We start from the raw sequence: 18,367 nt of genomic DNA, 5'->3' as shown, positions 1-18,367 counted from the left end.
AGGGTGAGGGAAGAGGGCTCAACAGTTAAGGCAGGCAGTTTTTCAAAAGGCAAGTGTACAGCACTTTTGCCATTTGTACTTCTGTATCGAGTCTGAATCCATATCATACAGTTTATAAATACATATATGCATATATATGTATAAACATATGTGAATTAGTTGCTTTTACAAACTTGGGCTGCTGTCTTTTCTTCATAAGTCATCCTGTCTCAGGCATTTTAAAAGTCCAGGCTTAATAATTTTCCCTATGTGATTATACAGAAGTTGATGCAGGCCAGGATGCTCCAACTGCATGTACTTTTGATCATTCACCTTTTCTGTTGCTTTTTATCAGCTGCACAGTGTTAGATTTATGACAGTTGCAATCACATATAAATGGCCAGCTGTTAAATTCCATTAAACTCCTAGAGTGACAGTATAATATATTATTTCCTATTTTTTAAATCAGCAATTTCTTAAATCATTTGAGGCTCTTAAAAAAAGAACTCTCTTCTACATTGGAACACATGATCTATACCACTTCAACTCTCTTATCTTGATGCACTTTTTAAATAAGGAAAATTAAACCAAACCAAACCAGAAAACAACAAAAAACTTGGACTCAACAACTCAGTGTTGAGTTCAGCAGATGACTTATGCTGATTTTTAAGAATAAAGAACACAAGATTAGCAGGAGTGGTTGCCATTACACAGTTTAGTTCAACAGCATTAAACTATAATACATGTGCAAATTATAACACTAAATAATCTCTATTTATATGCCAGAAAGCCATAATAAATACGTTCTGGTTTCGTCTACTTTGGCTGCCACATAAATGGCAACGTGTCAAGTCTCTTACCTAAAAATGCAGGCAGCGCTAATGTGTCTGTCTCATAATGAGTTCTTCCAGAGAGAAATCTAGATCCTTATCTAGCAAAGCACAACAGCACATTCTGGAGATCACCCATGTATAGTAAAACACTTTGGAACATATTTACGTTTAAAGCATTTGTTAAACAAGAAGAGATTAAGCATGTGCTCAGAAGGTCTGTTGAACTGCAGTCCTTTTAGGCTTCCACAAAGCGACCTGCAATGCTCACAGCTGTCCTTGCACAGCCACCCTGCTGGCTCCAGCACCCCGGGTCCTCTACAAAATAAGTTTAAGGAAGATGCCATGTGAAAATAACAAAAGACAAGTACAGCCCAAACCAAAGCATCACTGGGAACTTTCCTTCCGAGCCAGGAAAGACAAAAGCTTTTGAAAGAGAGGGTTGATACAGCCCAGGAGGGCTGGAGCACTGCTGGCACAAGGTACAGACATATACAACCCCAGAAATCCTACCAGCTATATTGGTAAGGCATGATGGCATGGGTGGAACATAAGGATCATTATCTCTTTTTTTTTCAGACAGTAAAATCAAGCAGACAAAAACCCCAAAAGTTACCTGCTAAAGACCTGCTAAAGCAAAGTTATGACAGGAATTTGAAACTAATCTAGATCTGCTGAATTCTCCTGATTCTCCAACCACCAAACCAGCATCCCTCCTGGCTTTGAAATAAGCATTCGAATCATAATTAAAGCAATTTATATGTTCATCATGTTAGCAAGGCAAGGAAGCAAAAATGTTTTGCGAAGAATTGTCCAAATCACTTGTCACAGTGGAGATGAGCTGAACCAGCAAAGGTGAGGCAGGGAGTTCAACACTCACAAGAGCACTTCCTGTTCCAAAGAGGTGGAAGTTAACTGCCCTCTCATTTTCCCCCTATTTTCTTCAAATATCTTAAAATCCCTATAATGCATCCAGCCCAATTTCACTTAGTTTTGATCTTGGCAAAGTATGTTATCAGTTTTCTCCCTAATTTGTGCTCCCAAAGTGATTGCATGGCACAGAAAGCCAGTTTGCTTTCCCATAGCGAGTTCTTTGTAATCTGTTCTGCTCTCATCTGGCTAAAAGTATATGAACAAGAATATAACATCTCATACAAAAACTTCACTTTTTCTTTTGAAAAGAAAAGCTCCTCCCCCCACTGATATTTGAGTGAGCAGGAACACAAAGCAATCAGCGTTAACTTGAAAACAGAGGCGTTATGCTGGGCCATAAGTGGTCCAGTAAGTTGGTGAGTAGGATGGTTGATACCATCCCATGACTTTGAAACTTTCTGTATTTTAGTCTTGTGAAGAGATATCCATCATACAAGTCAAGTTGGAAACTACATGAGAGAAACTAGCTGAGTCGTGTTGCCTGTAGTATTCACACTTTATCTTTCCTCTTCTGTGTCTGCTGCTGTGCCATTTTTTGGCCTCAGTGCCCCTTGTGTCCACTAATCCTCTTATGGTTCCTCTCTCCATGGATGCCACAGCCCTCTGCGGGAATGAAACTTCGTGATCTAGTCATGAGTTTCTACTGGGCTACCACTGCAGTATCTTCCTTTGCAAACGCTGCTTGCAAAGAGGAGGGAAAATGCCATCAAAATGCATTAGTGGAACTATCTTGTACTAAAATTCTGTGGTGATCATGCTAGTCTGATCATTTAAGCTGACCACAAGCCTGTAAACTGAGAGCATAAGTGTTGCTGATCAAAGCAAGTCAGTGACACAAGAAATACTCCAGTGTGAGCTTTGACAACTAAAGAGTGTCAAACTTCTCTGTTCCTTTCCTCTCTCTGAGAAAAGAACTATTTCCCAGAGGATGTATTTGTTTCCAAAAGCACACATTAGTACTGAAGCTGGACACCAACACTGCATGCAACTAAAATGTCGGCTGCAGCACAATTTCGTCTTCAACACACACCCGAAGGACCCATCCTCCTCATTTTTGTTCAACAGTCCTTAAATATCCCAGCACTCCAATGGAGTATCTGTCAGTCAAGCCTATATAAACTGTCTCCTAATAAATACAGGTGTGTGTGCACACATGGATCTAACTAGCAAACCAACTAACCAGCAAGCTAACACTGTATACTTAATCTCCATCTTGCTCAGTATCCTATTTTAAATTATCTTTCTTCAAGTATTTTCTTCACATTCCCTCAAAGTTTTTTATTGCTTTGACACTGTGTTCAGTTGCTTCTTGATGAGGCAATTTTGTTGCTCAGTTAACTATCACATTAATCAGGTGAATGTGTCTCCTTAGTATATCTAACAATTGCTCATTAAATCAGTTCTCTGGTACTGTTGAAAAATAATTAAAACCCTGTTTCCAATAAACAAGCTATAAAGGCATTAAGGGCAAAATAGTGTGCAGGAAATGTATTGGAAACACAGGGACAGAAAATTCTGACCAGGCATAGGGTGGGCAGATTTAGCTGAATACCACAGTAATTGCTCATAGTGTCAGGCTGATAGTAAAAAGAAAGTTATAAATATTCACTTCAAATTAACAAGAAACGTATTGTGGCTGAACACAAGCTCCTTTTATGTTTGCTTCCTACAAATAGTCATGCAAAGCAAATTCAAAGCTTGTACACTCCATGATTTGCTTCCAGAATAGGAAATATAATTGATATGGGATTTACACAGCTTGACGAAGCAAGGGAGGCCAGGCTCCCAAAATCTTTTGGATCCAGCACACAAAGTTAATTAAGCAAATAAATGGTAAAGGAACTGCACCGGTTCTCTGCACCTTCTTTGTCTAGCATCATGCACAAGGATATCTAATTACAGTTGTCAGCAAGGCAGGTGATGAGAGAAATCTGCCATCAGGCAATTCAAATAAATATAAACTTGAGACAATAATACTTCCATTGAAAGAACAAGAGACTGAATTTGTAGAATAAGTGATTCCCTTTGCTTTAAATGCTACACACAAAGTGAAATGACACAGTGAGATCTCAGTGACCAGAAAAAATATGTCATTTTCTCCCCATCCAGTGAACCATGCAGCACCGAACAGATGAGTCACCTTCCCCACCTACATTAAAGGAGAACAACTGGAAAAGATTTAAAATTCAGTACGCAAACTGGACAATTTTAAATCAGCTCCAAGTCAATCATCCCATCTCCAAATCAGTCACTGACGGCAGTAGTAACTTAGCAATAATGAGCATTTATATTTTGCAATTCTTATATATGTGTTTAGTTAGGATTGTGGTGGTTAATACACTGTTCCACTTAATTAAATACTGTTAAAATTGTACTTTAAACTTCATCTCATATCTTGCTAGCACAATTACAGTCTGTAAGGCTCCATTTTATATCAATCACTAATTTGCTCTCCGGCAGTGCAATTTCTTGTTATGAAGCATTCATCTCTAAGAAGTCAAGATGTGCTGAGTGCTTCTAACACTACAGCAGCCACTTGCTGTGTTGAAACCATGGCTCCAGAATAAAGAATCAGTAGTTGTTTTCTTCCTGAAAGCCAAAGTGGAGATACCTGATATCCTGAAAGATACCCCAGAAGGAATCCCACGGCATGTGACAGAAATCATATAAATATATTATATGCATATAGTCTTGAAAGAGTGCTCCTAAACTATGAGTGTGAAAAGGTGCGTGCTGAGGACACCCTTCCATCCTTCAGTGCAGCCAGTGAACAAGCAGTGGAACAAGTTTAACTATACAGAAAAGCAATGACCAGACAATAGGGAGATGACAATCAAAGCTACAGAATTAGCAAATAGAAAAAAGGGAAAAAACACACTCACTATAGCTGAACTTTCCCCCTCCTCTAGAAAGCTAGAAATTTCTAGATAATTCTTGAAAAATAACAGAAAGAAAAGGGAATGGAGGACAACCTGACAAGGAAGCCATAGACAGAAGTGAGATATTTATCTTGATTTTATATGTGAGTGCTCTTCACACATTACTACAAGATTTAGCTCTGCGTTACAAGCTTACTTGACACTTACTCAACAGTAATTTCCCAGCCACACTGTGTGTTAAATTAGACAGTGTTTTGCTAGGTATTGTTTTATGTCTGCACTTCACATGTAAAGATTCTCTCTGCTGACTTTTGGATAATCCTAGCCCCTGTGGAAGGTATACACATATATATAAGCATTACTTAAACACACCCATAGCATGGGTGTGTAAGCAGAAGCATGCATCAGTGCATTTCTTCTGAAGTTCACTGTTCAGTAATACAGGGGGAAAAAGCCTTTCAAAAGGGATCTAAATCCACTGCTTTTGGAAATCACTTATGGCCTAAGGAATAAGTGCTAATCATCATCTACCCTCACCTGCAATATCTTACGAATATTGTAATTCTGTGCAATGGTTACTTAGAGATTAAAGCACAGAGATACTTAGGGTATTAGACATTTCTAAATAAAATAATTAATTTTACATATTTTTGTTCAACAAGTAGGTAGAGGAAAAACTATTGAAAATGAAATACGATTTAATGCAGTCCTTGCATAAGAATAATCTGTCTGTAAAAAAGTCAATGTTTTTGTCATGAAAATGCTTCAGAAAGGTTTCATGGAAGAAGACAAATTGCTTGAGTGTCTCCAAAATTACAATCTTGGCTGCTTACAGTTAAACTATACAACACATTTTTTTTTGTGAAACCAAAGCTTTATTCCTCAAAATCTTTATTCAGTAGCCAAGAAAGCCAGTGTTCAGAAAGTAAGAGTGAAACTTAACTGATCTAGTCACAATTATTTCATTGTCTTTTATAAGCTTAGAATTATATCTGTATATGGTACTGATAAACAGCCCTTGCTGTTTAGGTAATTAAGACTGATGAAATCCATTTGGCCTTTATTGTACATGTTTCTTTGAAGAAACATCAGTTTTCACAGATTTTTTTTTTTCCTTCTCCCCAGGAAGGCAGAACTCTGCTAGATCTGTCCCAAATGAAAAAGAAAAAAAAAAATCACTAGTTATAAACCCAAATGTTTCAACAATAACCATGAGATGATGTGGTAGGCAGAAAAAACCACATATAGTGTTTGTCTTAAACTATTCTGGTTCAGTGCTAGTTTCTGCTCTGTTTTTCAGAGAACAGCAGAAACATTTATTCAGATGACACTAGCTTTAGAAAAAAATGTAGACTTCCTTTGCAGTTTAAAGTTTTTGACCCTCGTTCACTTCCCAGGTTTTTTTATATCTAAAACATGTTTATCCTGTTTCCAGGCTTCTATTACAAAACAGATGTACTGAAGTTCATTGAGATGGTTTTGGCTGGGATAGAGTTAATTTTCTTCACAGTAGCTGGTATGAGTCTATGTTGTGAATTTGTGCTGAGAACAGTGTTGATAACACAGAGATGTTTTCATTACTGCTGAGCAGTGCTGACAGACTCAGGGCCTTTTCTGTCTCTCACCCCACCCCACCATTGAGTGCACTGGGGGTGCACAAGGAATTGGGAGGAGACACAGTCAGGATAGCTGACCCCAACTGACCAAAGGGATATTCCATACCATATGGCATCACGCTCAGCATATAACGCTGGGGGAAAAAGGAGAAAGGGGAAGGACGTTTAGAGTGATGGTATTTGTCTTCCCAAGCTGCCATTACATGTGCCAGAGCCCTGCTTTCCTGGGGATGGCTGAACACCTGCCTATCTACGGGAAGGGGTGAATGAATTCCGTGTTTTGATTTTGTGCATGGTTTTTGCTTTATCTATTAAAGTTCCTTTGTCCCAGCACAGGATTTTCTCTCTTCAACCCTTTGGATTCTCTCCCCCATCCCACTGGGAGAGGGAATGAGTGATTGGATCCATGGGACTTAGCTTCCGGACACTTAAAACACGACAGTCGTATAAAACCTGGCATTCATATTGTATGTGTACATATTCCATTCACATATTCCATCCTTTGCTGTAATATACTATAAAACATATTGTGTGTTAATCATTCTCCCATTCTGTAAGAAATTCTGACATACAAAGTTTGTTTAACCACCCTAAATCAAGTCAAATTTATTGACTATAATATCAAACATTTTATTAAACTGCAAAGATAATTTCAGCTCATAATATATTTCATGTTGAATTTTTTAGAAGTTTATAAATTCTATACCAAAAGTTAAAAAAAAAATATTTGAAGTAGAAATGTATAACTTCTTAACTTGCAAACGCACACCTGGGATATTTCATTGGAAAACTGTTTAAAACATTGTTATATTTCCAACAGCATCAGTTTCAATTCTCAGTTTTTAAAAAGAGTTTTTAAAAGTCTTGACTTTAATAACTTGCCAAAGAAAATCTTCTGGGGAAAAGTATTGCAAAAACACACTGTTTGAAAGACATACTTTCCTAAGATGTAGACTATTAGAACAAGCAAGAAGAGATGCTTATAATTTATACGGAAAAGCAGACCTACCTGTGGCAATAATTACATTTATTAGACTTGAGCTTATTTTGAGCATGAACGCAGGCATGTTTTAGTATTCCAAACAACCACAGAATACTTTTATTTGCTTTGTTCATTAAAAAGAAAAGAGAGGAAAACACTGCAAATAAATCTTATTCATGGATACAGATAAAAGCATTGAGCTCCCAGCACATGTTTTCTACTGGGTACTATAAAGCAAATGTATAAAATGCATGGTTCCATAGAAAAGTATATGACTTTGCAGTTCACTGAATTCTTTCTTTAGCAACATTTCCATTTCTCATTTTTGTTAAGTAAATGAGAGCAAATCCAGTAGATTCTGAAAACAGACAATATTTCCCCTTTATTTAAGAGTTAGATGAAAACAGTAAACTACATAAAAAGAACAGAATTTATAGAAGCACAGAACAACACAGGCTGGGGAAGCATCTTCGGCAGTTATTTGGTGGAATCCCTTGCTCTGTGGCCAACTCAGATCTGGTTGCTCAAGACTGCCAGGTTTGAATACCTCCAGGAATGGAAAGTTCACAGCCTCTTTGTGCAACCTATTCTAATGCCTGACTACATTACTGTGATTTTTTTTTTTTTTTTTAATTTTCCTAATATCCAGCTGGGATTTCCCATATTGCAACTTGTGTCCGTTCCCTCTCCTATTGCTCTTCCCTTACAAGATGCATCTGGTTATATCTTCCTTGTTTCCCCATTAAACAACTGAAGATAGCATTTAGATCCTGAAGAGGCCATTTAGATCTTCTCTCAAAATTCTTTTCCGCAAAAATCTCCTATGGCAAAGGTATGGTAAAAGCACGTTTGTGCAAAAGACATAATTCCACTAAGATGCATAAGCTAACAACTGAAGATAATAGACAAGGCCAAACAGACTCAGTTGTCTCAGTTTCATTTTGTGTATCATATGCTCTATCAAACACTCAAGAAACTTCTAAAGTGTTTATTACAAAGATAAAACATATAGGTGATGTCCAAACAGTAGCCAAGCCAGCTAACAGATTACAATCTATTTCAAAGGACTTTTGATCATATCGTTGCTTTACATGTGCACTTGAATGAACAGTAAGAAAGTCAGGAGAAGGGAAAAGATTGAGTATATCACAGAGCTGTTTAGTTTAGGTATCTCTGCTTTCAGTTTAAAGATTTTTTCATAATTGGAATTTAAGAATCTCAGTCCTTATTATATCAGAGGTTATACACTGATGGCTTCAGAAATACGTATCTGAATGTCCTGGTACATAATTTGGTTTAAGATGAAATGGTACATTACATATATCTGTTCTACAGCAGGAGTGGAAATCTTTAGATTTAATTTGCTAAGTATTTTGTTCTTTCCTGGTTAGTGCACCCAGTGATCAAAGTACGGTGTGTACAAATAGCTGGTAAGTGGGAGAGAGCACATTGCCACATTGCTGCCAAAGCACTGATCATTGAATTCTTAATAAAGTTCTAATGTTTAGATATGTCTTAACTTTCAGCTTGCAACACTGGAATTCACCTATCACTCTGTGTACCTTTATTCTTTGGAAATTTCATTATATCCCTTGAGACTGTAAGGGAAAAGAAGCTGTTTATACACACATCAGATCCAGAAATTGATTCACTTTCCAAACAGAAACATGAACTAATAGGACAGTGAAACTGCGAATCACATATTCTGTGGCTTTAAGGCAAGCTGATAAAGTCATAAAATGAAGCTCCCTGGAGACACTGAAACTCAGCAGAGCATATTAGAGCATATTTTCTGAGTAATTTGTTATTTTTTGTCCAATGCAATACACATTTTCAGTCAAACTCAGAATAATGCGATTACTTCTGTCATTATCACGTAGTGATTTGACTGCATTTTAAAATGTCAGCTACCAAATAGATAATTTGCAGGTATTTTTTCAAAAACAACACAAAGCTTTCCACCACTAAGCAAACTCCATGTTTCACTGTTCCCATTCCTTTCAAGCAAGAATTGCATTCACTAGGTATTAGATATAAATGGCTCTAAGTCATTAGTATTTCATTTTTTCAAAGGTCTTATTTTTTCCCCAGTGTTTTGAGGGCAGTCATCCAGCAATATTTGCTGTGTGACAGACATCTGCAAGAAATGCAAACACATACAAAATTCCAGCTTTCAGACAACTCAAGCTAAATTAATAACTTGAAGTTTCAATATAAGCTTGCTGCTGTATGTAGCAAAGACACAGCACAAATAAAGGCAATCCTCTGTCCTAGAATTCACAGTAGACACTTCTAAAACAAGCTACTCTTGAAAGAGGAAGTTCTCTTCTGCTGATTTCTCTGTTTCTTTTACTAATTATTCCTTGAGTTTGCTGCACCTTCTGCAATAGTGTGATAGAGTGAAAATTTGACTAATAAAAGCATTTGAAGGTCTCCTGGAAAAAGGGGGAGATTTTTCTGTTATTTTGATACATTTAGATCAATGAGGGATAAAAAATGGATTTTCTGGAAATAGAGGGTCTGACACTTGAGGCACGGAAATGACAACAGAAAAGGTGCATTGTGCTCTATAATACTCTCTCACAACTATATGGATGAGCAGGTCTCATAAATATCCAGATGAAAAGGGAGATAATACCTTGAAACTAAGGACAAAAAATCTTCATGTGATTTCTCAGGAAGAGAGCTTCCAGTCAAAGAAGGTCACAGAAGGCTGAGAATTGTATTGATAGTACTGGCATCTTTGGTTGGCTTGAAATGAAAGACATATTCTTAGCCCTCTTAAAGCTCTTAAGACCTTTCTTAGTTAAGGCTCCATGAACTTAAAATTACTTTGAAACAACTGGCTTTATGGTGAAGGTGACCTGGGAACTGGCCTGTAGCAGACTCTCTGTCCTTTGTGTAGACAGAAATTCCAAGCTGACGCACTGAGAACACACAAGGCAAGACAGGGAAGGGGATATACTCAGAAAGTTTACTTATCAGAGACATGGCACTGGCTGACATAAGAAAAACCAAGCAAGAAGAAACAAGTTTGAGAGTTAAAACTGCAAAGGTAGAGTAGATGCTCCCCAAATAATTTAGGTCACCCATGCTGAAAGTATGGATGGAGCATCCCATGTCTGGTGGGACTTCAGCTGAAAGATGGAATATGAGGAGGGGAAATCCCAAATGAGGTGTAAGAATGATGAGAGAAGGAGGACACAACCACAACAGCAAAGGGAGGAGAAAAGGTCAATAAGACTGGAGTAAAATTAAAGTGAGGTGCTTCTGAATATTCTAACAGTTATTATATAAACTACATACCATATCTACCACTTAGAGAGCTGTTTAAAAATATAAAACCGTCAAGGTGCTCCACGAACACAAGCTTGGGTAATGTACCTGCCCTGCAACATTTACCATCAATCTGAGCTTAGTAAATCTCATCAATTCAGCCATAAATAACTGCTCAAACCTCTGCCAGATCGGCACTATTTCGAAATTTCAGCTATATTTACACACCCACAGTTAGCAGCTGACAAGTCATATATGAGGGAAATTGCCTCTCTCTAAAAAAGGGCTGCTGTCAGAGCTGCTTTGTTCCACATGGAAATAATTCAAAGGAGTTGTCATGAAAGAGCAGCTATATCCAGAATAGTTACCACAACAGACATTTTTACTCAACACCTATTGCAGTATTTTTGCACTACTTTTGTTCAATTGTTCAATACTGAGTTAAGTACCAAAGACAAGTTTGGTTTTTTTTATTTTTTAAACTCCTCATAACTTCATGAAGCCGGTAGAAAAGGAAAAAAAAAAGAAAAGAAAACAAAACAAAAATCCAAAGAACCAGAATAGAGTCAAAGGGTCTACTGTGAAGTAAATTTTTTTCTGAGATCCAGGCATTGTTTTTAGGGTAAAACTTCAGACACAAGCAGGTAGGTATTGCCTAGAGATGTGCTCGTCTCCCTTATTAGTTCCTGATAAGCACTATCAGCACCTGAAAAGATGGGGATAAGATAAGCCGCAAATCTGGTGGAGAAGAATAGGCAGCTCCTCACATTCCAGTACCTGCCACATTCACACCTAATTCTGGCAACGACTGCAGTTCCTCCTCTAGGAGGGCTCTTTATTTTCTTTTTCTAAATCTTTTTTCCTCTTCCTCCTTCAGAGTACCAGTAAGGTGAGGAGGCATCACTGGAGATGAATGGGGAGAACAGACTGACTTTTATGAGCTGAAGTGAAAATAAGATGCTGGTGACAAGACAAGTCTGGAAAATCCAGAAGATGTGAGCTCCGAGACTGGCATCCCAAAGAGAGAAGAGTGTAGAGGGAGAGGGATTTTCTAGGGAAAAAGAGAGGAAAAGCCTCAAGCAAAGCTCCTCACTCCTTTTTCCCAAGTGTTCTTAGCCACCTTGCCCCATCCATTCTCTATCTCCACACAGAGCTGACCTCTTGTCTGTCTAGGGCATCTCCAGTAGCTCAGCCATTCTCCTAAACTGCTTTCCTGTATTCTCTGCATCCTAAGCACACCCTGCTACTGCAGAGTTTCACGGTTCGTCTACAGGGCCAGAAAACCCTGCCTCAGAACTGAACAACTGAATGGCACATGCATCCCTCTTGTGACATGTGTCACGTCTTCAGCTGCACAAAGAGGCACAAGGCAAGGTGTCCTCCACATCCAGTTCTCAAGCCTTTGCAGTGACATGGCATATACTAAAATCCAGTTGTACCACCCAAAATGGCACTTTATGTTTTTATTTGTTTCCAGTCTAAATCCTGAATGGAAATTTTCATAGTTTTGCTTTGAAGGTAATTTAAGTAACTGCTTCATTCCCTAATCTACAAAAAGGGAATACCATAAAAATCACAGTAATTTTAGTTACTTACAAAAACATTTGTAGAGATTTTAGTATCATCTACTATATGTGAGCAGTATCGCCTTAAGTAAGTGAATCCATGAAGAACAGGTTTTATTACAGGTAATATTAATCTTAGTGAAATAATCAGTATTCCTGAATCACCTCCAGTTTGATTAAAGGAGATACTTGTTCCAGATAAACTTCAGATAAAAGATGATATGCCACATTGAAGACAACATATGAATTTGGGATAGTTATTGAATTTTGGATCCACTGAAAACATTACAATGAAATGAAATATAATACTTCCTTATGTGCCAAATATTCTGTTTGGTTTTGTTTGGTTCACATAACAACCCAAAATACAAGCATCCATTCTTCTCAAAGCAGCAATTCACAATTTCAGATAGCAAGTATGAACAACTGACGTTATACCTATATATATATATATGTATAAATATATATAGACACATCAGCTTTTGGACTGTACCACAAGTTATCACAGCTGTAAAACAAGCTGGATAAACTTGAAAAGAAAACATGGACAGAAATCTTGCTTTGCTGAACAGCACGCCCAGTAATGATCTCAGCTCTTAACACAATGACAAAATTCACAGGATCTGCAAAATTCCCATCCTGCTGCAACAAAGTAGGTTTCTTTTCCCTTTTATAATTTTTCAGACTTGGGACCATCACTCAGTGAGTTTCAGGACTCCCATTTCATCTTCTTGTTTTACAGGTAGTCAGGGTGTGAGAAAAGAGGGGAAACAAACTTAGTTATTAATTTATCCTAGGCTGGCACCCCTCCTTAGGCAAAGTACCCAGTGCCTGCCTTGGCTCACTCTCACAGGTTTCCTAAGCTATGATAGAATGATATGGACAAGATCCCTGGCATTTTTTCACTGCTGTCCAAAATGTTCCCAACAGCAACAGTGAATATTGTCCAACATAATCAGACATTGAGTAATGTGAAGCTAAAATAAGACAGAGGGATCAACCAATAATAGCCAACGCTCCCTTCCACAAAGGGACCCAGTCCACAAACTGAACCAGATGTACAGAATGCTCTCACAACAAGCATCATGCATTAAATCCCCATCTTCCTACCCCAGTGCTCTGTAAGGGTTTGTCTATTGCGCGCCTGGCAATCACTTCCCAAATGTTTAGCTCTCTTGTTCATTTTCTCCTTCAAATGACTGCCAATAGCATGCCCACAGTTTGAGGACAGGAGTGGGTTTTGGTTGCCAGGAAGAAGAGTATCTCTGTTTTTTGTTTTGTTGGGGTTTTTTTGTTGTTTTTATTTCTTTTCTTTTAAATCTATTTGGTGCTCTAAAATATGCATTTCTCTGGCTGTCTTGTTCTGACCACACTCTACTCTTGGTCAAGAAGTAAGCCAAGAAACACTCTTTGCAAGCTGCAATTAAAAAACAAACCACAGAGTATTCTTAGTACCTGGATAAATAGCCATTAATTATTTAGGTGTGCATGCCAGTCCCAGTCTGTCTTATGCTGAAAGGGGAGCCAGAGCACATATTCCAGGAACTGCATTAGATGGGAAGCACTCAGTAATTTTACAAAAGGGTGATGCAAGAACCTTAAATGCCAACACTGAAGGCCACACTAACGCCTTTGTTAAGCTTTGAACACAGATCTGTTCTATAGTAGGGAAGTTTGATCTGGGTATTTTGGAAGGTAAGAGACAAACACTTTGCATCACCCTACGAGATGCTGGCAATTGAAAAGATCCATCATAGTACAGTTTTATCCAAGATAATTCTCCTGATTGCAATGACAGTATGTTGACAAAACCTGAGGTAAAGCCTGTTGAAATACACTTAGTTGCATGCGCAGAATAGAAATGAGACTTACACCCAAGCTCATACTTGCCCACTACCAGATGACCTGTGGCAAGATGGGAGATATTCACATTGCTCAGGCCAGTGCTTCAAATCCTGTAGCACCATGCACTTGCCTTTTTTTCAAAGACCAAGCACAGGCATGGAGCTACTGACTTAGTCTTATCAAGGCTGACCATTCTTTACAGAACAGTATAGAAAATAAAATAATACAAGAAATTAGCAAGCATATGCTTTTGAAACCTTTATCACACCTTTTAGGCCCCTGCTTCTTACTCCTCTTGACCCCACTACTTTTGTAATAGGGACTGCTGCACCTACGGAACTTTTACAGCTGCATTACAAGTGAGCTCTGGTTTCTGTAAATTACAAAACAGCAAGCAAGCAGACAGCTGCATGTGGTTATCATTTTGTATCCACTTTTTTGCCTCTATTATCTGCACAACATCTATGTTGGAACTTACGATAATCATTTCAAGTCTAGCAAGTATGATAAAGTAGCTGAGGTAAGTTGCCTCTCTCACTTAGACATTACATCAGAATGCCCTCTCCAGAAAGGATAAAATATTTATGATGATTAATACAAAAGACGTTACAGACAGAGCATTTCAGGAACATCAGAACAGATTAAAATTTAAAACAATAACATACCTAATAGCTTTCTCTACTTTGAGATCTGAAGGTACTCAGATCTGAAGTACTGAGGGTCTTTTACCACTTCAGGAATGACATTAAAAGACATTTTTATACAATTTGTATTTAGGTCTGGTGTGAAATTCAAGTCAAAGCACCGTAAATTTAGATTATAGTCTTTTTACATTCACCATGGGCAGGGAAAGTTGATGCCATGTTTAATATCAGCAAGGTGATTACACTGCCTGTGTAACCTGGAGCCTTGCTTTTATTGTATTGATGTAATGAGAAGCAATAACCCTTTGAGAATGATCAGCAGCCATTTTACTCCTGTTTGATCAGTGTCAGCTGCATGTGGTGTATATCGGCTGTGGTGTGCGATGGAGCCATGAGCTTCCTTGCTGAGACTCCATTCCCCCTCAGTTCAGACACTATGTTTGCACTCAGGTCTGTTCCTTGGTCCCTGCCTGTGCTATTTGCAGCCATGCTGTGTCTGACCACGTCTTGTGGGCCCCCCGCCCTGGCTGGGAAGGACACTGCTCCTGCCCCTGCCCCCACCTCTGCATTGCCACCCTCCAAGCTACCCTGGCCCTTAGGAGCAGCCCTGACCCAGGGGTATGTGGAGACATCCAGTATTTCTCATATTATCTCATACAGCTGTAACTTCTGAGAAAGGCTCTATACTCACCTCTTTTTTAATAGAATCATAGAATCATTCAGGTTGCAAAAGACCTTCCAGATCACGGAGTCCAATTGTTAACTATTAACCCAGCACTGCCACCTTGGTAAAAGCCAGAATTTTATCAACCCAACATTTCCTATCAGGCTGACATTTCGCATAAGACTGGTTTGTTCAGTGTACAGAAGAAGAGACTGAGGGAAGACTTCATTGTTATCTTCAACATCCTCACAAGGGGAAGCAGAGGGGCAAGTACCAATCTCTTCACTCTCATGACCAATGACAGGACTCAAGGAAACAGCATGAAGTTGTGTCAGGGGAGGTTTAGGTTGCATACCAGAAGAAGGTTCTTCACCCAGAGGGTGGTTGAGCCCTGGAACAGGCTCCCCAGAAAAGTGGTCACAGCTCCAAGCCTGACAGAGTTCAAGAAGTGTTTGGACAATGCTCGCAAGTGCATGGTGTGATTCTCAGGTGCCCTGTGCAGGGCTAAGAGTTGAACTGGATGATTCTGATGAGTCCCTTCCAAATCAGTATATTCTGTGATTCTACGAAAAATACCAAATCTCTTGAATTAAGTGGTTTTACACACTGACCTCAATCCAGGTCAGTTTCCCTTGGTTTCTCTGGGTTGGCTGAACAATAGAGACAGGTTGCAGCTGCGGCCTCTGGGATGGAGAAGTCTTTGCTGGACAGAAACAATGAGTCTTCCCACAGCCCATCTGGGTACAGTGGAAGGAGGAAGACAGAGGCTGGAATGGTTTTTGAAAGTAAGGCTGTGCAAGACCAGCAGGGTGATACCTGTTCCAGACCACAAAAACACTGAGGAAAATGCTGACAAGGGATTCCTCAAGCATCTGTTTATATTGTGTAAGAGAGAAATCTGAGTTACAGTGGAGGACTTAATAGCACACACTGGTGACTTTGTGCTGCCTTAAAATAAATAAAATAAATTAAAAAAAATTACATATGTATTTTTTCGAACTCATTTTTTTGAACTGCATTTAGCTTGCAGGAATTTTATATTATAACTAATCTTGAATGATAACTTAAAATTTACCACAGACTAAAAATTAGTATTTGCTTCTTTATGAATTATACCATTTGCTCATCATGCTTCTTATTCACAAACAGGATAAGATGAAAACAAATATACCTGATGCCTTAAAAGGATTCATTTTGCAATCTTGAGAACAATTATGAGCAAATTCAGCAGGGAGAAACAGTTAATTTAAGAAAAAGATGAAAGCTGGGACCTGTTTAAGAACATTTTACCAGACACTAAAAAAACCATTAACAATGAGAAAAAAGGAATTCTGAATCGTCACACTGGTTTACTGAAGCAAAAATAGATACAAAAATAATCTACATCAGGGAACATAGGGAAATGGATTGCAATTAATATATATTATGTAGACAGTTAACAACTTTGTTAGCACAACAAGCAGAAGAGGAACCTCAGCAATGACATTGGCCCTTTTCTGAACAGAAGTGACATAAATGCCAATAGAGATGCAAGAAAGTTAAACATGTTCAATAAATAGATTGGTTCTGCTTTTGTCAGTGAGAAGCTCCTCTGAAGTTTACTCTTCCACACCAAGTGTGTCTCTCTGCCAAATACAATCCTTTTTTCTAGTTCTGTGCTGGTCCATTTGGATTTTCAGGTGTTTTGATGGTCAGTGTTTTCTTTTTTACTGTCTTACACACCACTTCCTTAGATTGAGCTTTTCTTCTCTGTGTCACCATTTGATAAGTGAACCTGAAATAACGCTACAAAGAAGTAAAGTCTGTGACATTCTCAGGAGATGCCAGAAATCCCTCCATCATTGTCTCGACCCACCCCTGCCGTGATACATAGGTGCAGTTTCCTTAACTACTTTGATATTTTAATTCATATTCAGCTATGATAAATACTTCCTTTTCTTGGAAAGTAGCTTGGAAGCATATTAAACAGTGGCTGTATCAGCACTTCTGTATAAAAAGTTAGGAGATTTTCAACCACCAACATTAATTTTCAATTAATCTAAGACTACCAGAGAAATTCCAGGGCAGTGGAAGAAAACTAAAACTATGTCAATTTTGTAAAAGTTAAATAGGATGATCAAGGTCTGCACAGACCTATAAGCCCTTTATCAATCCCCCCCAAAAAACAGAGTGCTTCCTATCAGATTTTGTGCCATAAAGCCATTGTTAATCTTGCCTAAACAAGCTTCACTGATGAAAGGATTTCCTCAACAAGACCACAGAAAAACCTTAATGGACTCAGTTGAAGCAAAAAACCATCCTGGAACTTGGACCACTTTGAAAAAAAAGAAGAAAACAACCATCAGAAATTTTAAAAAAATTTAAAAAAACCCCCCACATAGTGTTATCCTTACCAGTTGCTATGTGTCCCTCCTCCCCCCAACATCAGAGTGCCCTTTTAATTTACATATAAGTAGACAAAGACAATAAAGAAGTTAAACTGATTAATTACATAGCCCAAAAAAAAAAATCCCATTCGATGTATTAGGATATCTCCTAGAACATTATGTTTTTATTTTTTAAAACATTCCTGGATCCCTTGGACATCTTTGGTTTGCCTTCTTTTTTTTTTTCCCAGATCAACAAGTAAAATTTAAATAATGCATGGAAAAAACATGTTGGTTTTTAGTCAACTTTATTTGTTCATGAATTGCAGAGCTTTTAAGTGTAAGTGGGGAAAAGGACACTTTGCATGTTTCCTCTTGGATTGTTATTATGTGTTTGTTGCATGTAGTTCATATTCATTTGAGGAGTTAAAAAAAAATTAATGTAATGAAGGCAAACAGAAATGGTAAACTTTCAAAAAGTATGTTTTGAGGGAATATTTGGGTCTATAATGTCATATTTGTTTGGTGATTTTATTTTTAGGAAAAAGTGAAACAATCACTGTTGCAAGAAAGCAAGCTTTCTAACAACAAATATTTGTGGGGTGCTACTCATAGTTATAATGAGCTTTTGCAACATATATGCAGATTAAGGTAGACCATAACACATTTAACTAAGATATGAGTTATCTTCCAATGTTTTAGTATGCTGAACATTATTTTCTTTCCCAGCTAAAATTATCTGGCTTCTATTAATCAGTCATTCAAAAAGGTGAGACTCAACACAATCA

At 38.0% G+C, this 18,367-nt stretch overlaps 1 protein-coding gene across 9 annotated transcripts in view; it reads right to left on the bottom strand.

The window, feature by feature from the left end:
- ENOX1 (ecto-NOX disulfide-thiol exchanger 1) overlaps positions 1–18,367 on the bottom strand; it is a 363,435-nt gene that overhangs the window by 153,738 nt on the left and 191,330 nt on the right. The gene's annotated exons all lie outside the window — the stretch shown is intronic.

Source organism: Corapipo altera, unplaced genomic scaffold (assembly GCF_003945725.1).
Source record: "Corapipo altera isolate COAL_440 unplaced genomic scaffold, ASM394572v1 0, whole genome shotgun sequence".
Classification (NCBI taxonomy): Eukaryota; Metazoa; Chordata; class Aves; order Passeriformes; family Pipridae; genus Corapipo; species Corapipo altera.
Note: the sequence above shows the minus strand (reverse complement) of the source record. Positions and strands in the feature narration are given on the sequence as shown.